Raw genomic sequence first — 8,294 nt, forward strand, 5'->3', positions numbered from 1 at the left:
AGATAATCAGCTGTGGAGTAATAGGATTTACGACAGAGCCTTTTTTTTTATAAAACATTTGAATTTATGTATAGATAATGCCTGAACTAGGACTATAGTTTAAAAGTGTATACATTTACCCTTAAAGCTATTATGTATCTTATGAAGCCTACTAGAATTAGTTACAAGCAATCCCATATTTCTAGTGTTATAATAATGAAAATCACTATTAAGAACAAAAACGTGACAATTTTTGTATGTTAATTGTGACAAAGGTTGAATTTTCATAAATGTACTGACAATGAACAGTCATAATATTTATTTCTTTAAATTTTTCTTTGAGAAACTGTCTATAACCAAGCTGATATATAGCACGAACAGCTCTCTTTTGAAGAGCGGACCCTATATCAATGTCAGCAGCATGACCCCACAGTAAAATACCGTACGTCATGATGCTGTGAAAATAACTGAAGTACACTAATATAGCGGTCGCACCATTCGTGTACTCTCTAATCTTTCTAACGGCATATGCCGCAGAGCTGAGGCTATCTGCTAGTTGGGCAATATGTGGTACCCACTGAAGCTTTTTATCTAACGTGATACCCAAAAAGACGTAATGTCCACAAGTTCCAATCTTTGGTCATTTATAAGTACGTTGGTTTGTACCTCCGCTGTGTTTGGTGTAATGAACCGTAAACACTTTGTTCTTTAACTATTTAAGTGCAGAATTTTCGTCTCCAACCAATCTTTGAAAGTGCATTGTTTAATTCGTCATCAATATCTGCACCAGCAAACAATACAATCTCATGGCTATCATCTACCACAAACGGTAGATCGTTAATATATATGTATAAGAAACAAGAAAGGATCGAGAATAGAACCCTGTGGAACACCGATTCCCACAAGTTTACCCGAAGACCGTTTGCCATTTACATCGACTGTCTGAACTCTTTCGCATAAATATGAAACCAAATTGATTTTTGTTCATTAATTTACAAAAATGTATTTGTAGCTGTTGAAGCAAAAGTTTTTCAAAATATTTATTAAAAACGTGCAGCTCTGAAACAGGCCTGAAATCAGCAGGGTCAAAACAACTGCCCGATTTAAACAAAGGTATAACTTCGCTGTATTTCATGAGGTCAGGGAATACACCCTCATCTATGCACTCATTAAATATTATTGCTAATTCAGGTGCTATAATGATTCAAGTCAGTCAGGAAAGCATTTTACAATATTAGTATTAAGAATGGTCTTTTGTATTTTTTAGGTTAATTAATTTGAAGATTTTTATTATGTCGCTACCTTTAAACCCGCCTTTTAAATTGCCGCCGCATTTGGCACTATTATTGGTCACTAGAGTGGGATGAGATTAGTAGTATTTTTAGCATTGGCGATCCAGATGCCGCTGCTGACGCCGTTGCTGATGTGGTACTGCAAGGTATCGAACTCTTCATTCCATCATCCTCGGTGCCACCGTCACAACCAGGTGTCACAAACATGGTTTGACCGCTCCTGCAAAATAGCCTATCACCGAAATCAGGAGTTCTATCAGGCTTGGGTCAATGCGATGGTATCTAAGAATGTGAATTCTAGCGAAAAGCACTACAATCATGCCGCCAGGGCCCTAAAAAGAGTTATTGCTGACACGAAGTCGAAGAACATTGGCAGAAATGGCGCGATACTTACACGCCTTCCCTCGGGAACTCGTGCGATCTGATTGCTTGGCCAAGGTCCAAGTCGGCTGCCAGCCAGCCATTCCGCCACTGCACATTGACGATGACTCGCTGGCCCATGGGGCAAAAGAGAGCTGATCTACTGGGCTCCCTCTTCGCACCCAACGCGACTCTGGATGTATGATGTTTCTCCAAAGTAATGGAGTCGATCATCAACCGCCAGCTCTTGGGATACCTAGACGAGCACCAGCTGATCAGCGACTGCCAGTACGGTTTCCGTCAGGGTCGCTCAGCTGGTGATCTTCTTTCATATCTCACCCATATATGTGCGTAAGCGGTTGAGTCAAAGGGCCTCTCCCGTTGGGGGGGTGAGTTTGGACATAGCGAAGTCTTTCTCTCGGGTGTGGCGCTGCCTTCCTGAGAGGTTGTACAAATGGGTCACTAGCTTTTGGCCGATCGGAGAATCAAGGTGTTATCAACGGTGCATGCTCCGACTTAAACCCCATAAACGCTGGTGTCCCGCAAGGCTGCATGCTATACCCTACACTGTTTCTTCTGCATATCAATGATATGCTGCAGATTATCAGTATTCATTGCTATGCAGATGAGATTACAGGGTGTTCTTCCTACACCGGCTATGCGAACATCTCCCGGGATAACGTTGACAAGACCGGGACAAACTTGTGTCTAAAATCTATCTCCAAATCTATCTAAGTCTCGGGAATGGGGACTACAAAATTTAGTGATGGTTACTGTCATAATTAGTAATCACATCCATCAAATACAATGATTTATTAACTGAAATAGGCCGACCTAGCACAACAAACAGCACCTGTTCACGAGTTGACGCATGAACTAGTCATCGTTACCTTCGCACATATTCGAGGGAAGGAGACGACCCAGCCGCCGCAAACAATGACATTTTAGTGAGCATGAAGAACCATTTTACAGAATACACATGTTAACTACAAAATTACGAAAACAATGTTCACAAAGCAAGCCCATAAAACGATTCTATCAATGCAACAGTAAACTTTACCGAAACTAAATAATTATTAGTGGCAGTTGTTGTGTAAATCTTTTAGTTAGTAATTTATATTACAAACTTTTATTGTAATCAAAGAAACGCTGATTATTTTGGTTAACATAAGTAATAATTAATCCAAAAGAAGTATTTCCTTTTTGCCTTTAATCTATTTGTCTTAATATGTATGTAACTTTTTTAAAACATTTAAGTGAATAGATAATTATTATTATTATTTACTAATGTTCTCTCAAGAAGCAATTAAATTCAAAAAGGGGGTATACCTTTTAACAACCAATTTAATAATGGAAAAAATGCAGTACTTTCTTATACTAGCAAAAATGTTCAGTATTATATTCATTACAGCTTTAATAGAACATCTGTTTAAAATATAAATAGGTTTGTTAGAAGAGTTTGGCATAAATTTTGATACTCAGAATTCTATAGTTTTAGTACATTATGAAAAATAGCGTTACTATTTATTTTTATAATTATATATATATTATTAAATACTTAAAAAAAATAATAATAATATTAATGATACTAAATACTTAATACTTTACTTTTTAATACTTATATTATTAAACTAGAAACATTATCTCTAATTTAAGAACAGCACGCAGTGTAGGTAATATTTTTTTCTTTTCCCCGTTTTGATATAAAAACCATTTTTCTACGATTAGAAATAAAGTAAATATTTTCATAAAATCAGTTTTTTTGGCCGTACTGTAAAATCAATATTAACAATAATAATAAATAACAAAAACAACAATAATAATATTTCCGGGTTATGCTTTTTTTCCACTGAAGATACGATATATTGTGTATGTCTTTTTGTTTTAGATACATCATCAGTGTTCTTTGCGGTAAATAATCTCAACAGTAAAAAAATTCTTTATTTATGATGACCTTCCTTATTCACGAAGCGATAAATAGCAGAGTTGATTAATATACATTCGTAATTTACAAAATTTAAAAGGATCGCCATCAAGCCAAACATATAATGATAAAAATCTTGCTGTATCTCCGTTCGAGATATTGTCTTCTCTCGCATTCTTTGTTTGTCTTTAAGCTAGCATATTGTTTGATTATATGGTCTATACCAGAGGCGCTCAAGCTTAAAGTGCTGGCGATCTTCCTCAAAATTTCTAGACTACGATCGATCGACTCTGAGAGGCTTCAAGTATGTGTGATGAAGGATTGTCGTTTAGGTGGAGTGTCACGATAATATAGATATTAGTTTTGCGCACAATAATATGCATTTTTTAGTGAACGTAAGTGTAGGTCTGCTCTAAAATGTCAATAAAAAAGCTCATAATTATTCAAAATTGCGAGTTTATTGGTTCTTACAAAACAAACGCGTTCTAGTGTCGAAAGTTCTAAACTTAACTAAAGAGTGACTTCGGATGTTGAATGCATGACACTGCATGTCCTCAGCATATTTTTCATAAGATGGTTCGTAATTACCGATTTCAGTTACCCAAAACGAAATCTGTGAATAGTACTATATCGGATTTTTTTCTCGAGATCAACTCACCGTTTGAGCACCCTAAACTTTTGTCTCTCGCGTCGCGACATATGTCGCGTTGCGCATCTTAGCCCGGCAGCCGGGCTAAGTCTATACAAATACAATTGGACATAATATGCTATTCCAAATCAGATGACACTTGAATAATAATATGCTGCCGAGGCTGTTGAAAAAAAATTACCAATAAAGCATAATATTTTGTTGACTAGATAAATGAGTACACTAAGCATAGTGTATTCGTCAAGTGTGCGAGGTTTTACAACGACCTTCGAAAACACAAGCCAATTATAATTTTAATACAAAGAAGTATATTATAGTGTAAATTAATATGTACACAAGTGATACAACTGTTTCATTAAACTAATAAACAGACGTCCGTTAAATAGATGAGACCTTCTATCTATGTATCTATCTAAACCTTCCAATTAAATATTTGTATCATTGACAGCTATATCTTTAAGGATTATAATTTTTATTTTTATGGAAAAGGATGTTCACCGCCGCCGCCCACATTCTCTTGCAACACCAGAGGAATCAGAGGAGCGTTGCCGGCTTTCAAGGAAGGTGTACGCACTTTTTTGAAGGTACCCATGTCGTATCGTCCCGGAAACACCGCACAAGGAAGCTCATTCCACAGCTTTGTAGTACGAGGGAGAAAGCTCCTTGAAACCGCACTGTGGAGCACCGTCACACATCCAGATGGTGGGGATGATATCCTAATTTGTGACGTGTCGTGCGATGGTGAATTTAGGCAGCAGGAAGCAGGTAAAATAGCTCTTCGGAACAGTTCCCGTGATAAATGCGGTAGAAGACACAAAATGAAGCGACGTCTCTACGCCACGCCAAGTGATCCCGCCGTTCACTCAGCAATGGGTCCCCGACAATTCAAACTGCTCTGCGCTGCACGCGGTCAAATGGATTGAGCTGATACTGGGATGCGCCAGACCAGAGATGACAGCAATACTCCATATGTGGTTGGACCTGCGCTTTATAGTGCGCTAGAATGTGGACCTGCATGAAGTATTGCCGTGCTTTATTTATGACGCCCAACTTCTTCAAAGCCAATTTGGGGTTGCCCTCCAGATGACCGCGGAAGTGACTGAGAGAGACCTGCATACGGCATCACCAATGCTGTCATCAGCAATATATCTTGGATGTGTCCAATACGCAGTAGAAACAGTGTAGGGACTTCTGGTTCGAGCAATAAACGTCAACAACGACCTGCATGTAGGTCGTTGATCAACTGGTGACCATCTAAGTATACCAAGAGCTGGCGGTTAATTATGCTCTCAATGATTTTGGAGAGCAGAGAGGTCATAGCTATAGGCCTGTAGTTTGGAACTGTTCCCGGGGATGGGGATTTGCTCCGGTCCTCAACTAACCTATGCGAAACATATAACTACTTCACGCCGGTATTCTGTGCGAGTATGGTAATTAACCCGGATGAGTCTGGCCCGATTGTGCTGACGTCATAAGACGGCAGTGTGACTCTCGCCCCCTCTTACGACACCCTTGAGCCTGGGACTCCCCTATTTATTTTACGCCCCGGGGAAAGTACAGGGTAAAATTATAAATTTACTAGCTGACCCAGCAAACGTTGTATTACCATCATAGTAAACAATTGTCGTAAATCAGTTAAGTAACAAAGTTAAATAACTATAGGTAGCTAAAATTAAGTTTGTTTTTTACCTCCTGAGAAAGTTAGAAAGATACAAAGATTCTAATTAGTTATTCATTTTAAACTATTCTTTCAATTTGATTGCTGAATGACGGGGGACACATTAAAGAAATTACAAAATTGTTGTTTTTATTTAATTCAAAATATTTTCATATTTATTCACCTTTTAAACCTTTTAAAAATTGGCCAAATTGGTCCAGCCGTTCTCGAGTTTTAGCGAGACTAACGAACAGCAATTCATTTATATAGATAGACTTAAGAATTATTATTATAGTGTTTGCCTCAAAATAAAATTTTGGTAAATAGAGCTCATAAGCCATCGACAATTTTTATATAAGAACACGAAAATTCCGGCGACGCTAATACCAATACCATTCTCATAAATTTTACTTTGGGAAAATTAGCACATAGCACAGGATGTTATGATTTGACCGTGCCGTAGCTAGTGAAATTACTGAGCTAATGAAACATCTCATGTCCCAACTATTTTGGGGTAAAATATAAAATTATTTATTATACTTGATTTAGATATTAAAAGAATAGAGATTAACATTGCGCCGCCAGACTCTGTTACTGTTTACATCTTTTATCACTTGTCACGTCTGTGTTTTAAAACACGTTTAAGAAGATCAGATAGATGTTACATCACCAAGATGATATTGAGATTACAAGATAATGTAATTGAATATATTCGATGGGAAGTTGTTGAAACGATTAGTGACCGCTGGATCATAATGTGGAAGTGTACAGCCCTTGTTATTGTGTTAACGCAATGTGTCATAGTAAGTTGTTTTTTTTTTGTTTAGTCAGATACTTTAAATTGCAAAATATAGTAAAGATAAACACCTTCAGTGTCAAGAGTTTGCAAACTTAATTCGCGACGGTCATGCGTAATTTTCCCTCCCTATAAAGATTATTTTAAATAAAAATAAGGAACGCGACGAGCAGGACGTTCAGTTGGTTCACTAGTTTCGGCGCCCTTCAGACCGAAACACAGTAATGCTTACACATTACTGCTTCATGGCCGAAATAGGCGCCGTTGTGGTACCTATAATCTAGCCGGCATCCTGTGTAAAAGGGCCTCCGCAGGGAGCTAATTAACCGTAACCATAAAAAAATAAATCAAAAAATTTGAGTTAGTAATTGATATTTTCGCACAAACATTATATTATATAGGTACTTGAAGTACTTGCCAAATTGTATTAAGGAAAATTAATTTCTTTAGATGAAATATCTTTTTTGTTGAGGTGATAACATCTTTAGCGGCGTTGAGCACTATTCTTGGGATGAGTATAAGACGTAAAACTCGTGTCATGAGACTGTAGTATCCTCGTTAAAAAATCAAAAGTTATGTCGATACGTTGAAGTCAAACTTTAAGGCTTCATCGCTTCTAGGTTTGCATTTAATTTATTTTAATATTAAACCACGTATAACGGCTGTCAGGTATTCTATTCGCTAGTATATTCTAAGTCTATGGGACATTATATTGTTTATACAAATTGTTATGCTTTTAAAGTGATAACCCTCACTCCTGGGATTAATTACACAAATAAAATTTGAAAACAAAACTTTATGAACGATGCGGGGTCTCGAACCCGCGACCTCTCGCGTTCCGTGCTAGCGCTCTTTCCAACTGAGCCAACCGTTCAACTGACGTATCGTTTATAAAATCTTGTATGCTTTGTTCAACTCTCAGGCTGTGGCTTCATCTACAGGATCTACTTTACAGTTGATAACCTGCTCAACCCCAATATTTGCATATTAGGAAATTGACTTGAGATGTCGCTCTTGCAAATCTAAAAACAAATTGTTGGCTCAGTTGGAAAGAGCGCTCGCATGGAACGCGACAGGTCGCGGGTTCGAGTCCGGCATCGTTCATAAAATTTTGTTTTCAGTTTTATTTGCCTAAATTGTTTATGTCGATTCTGAATCTGACTGACACTGGATTCTTAATTAATGAGTGTTACATTTATAATAAAAACATTATTTATATTCAAGTGGCCTTACAAATAAACTTAGTATGAAGTTTATACCAGCTGATAATAAACCAAGAATATGCAATATCTTGACTATATTGCTGGCAACACTGTTAATACTATGATAATTCTAAAGTTTTCCGAATCTCAAGCACGAATAAGTTTAAGGATAATTTATGTCATTAAATAATGATAAATTAAATATTTTTCAAGCTTATATGCTACATTGTGATTGTCATCATGTGAATCGCCACACTAGTCGGAGATATGGAGAGATGGAATCAAATAGAGCTATAACTAACAATAAACTAATTAACTTGGCAGTCATTATTTGGCATTACTATGGCAAATTTTGAAGATGTTAATTAACTATATATTTTTGAAGATATTATATAAGCAGCCTTGCTAATAAACGGGGGAAACATCCGAATAAGC

Source organism: Leptidea sinapis, chromosome 1 (assembly GCF_905404315.1).
Source record: "Leptidea sinapis chromosome 1, ilLepSina1.1, whole genome shotgun sequence".
NCBI classification, from domain to species: Eukaryota; Metazoa; Arthropoda; class Insecta; order Lepidoptera; family Pieridae; genus Leptidea; species Leptidea sinapis.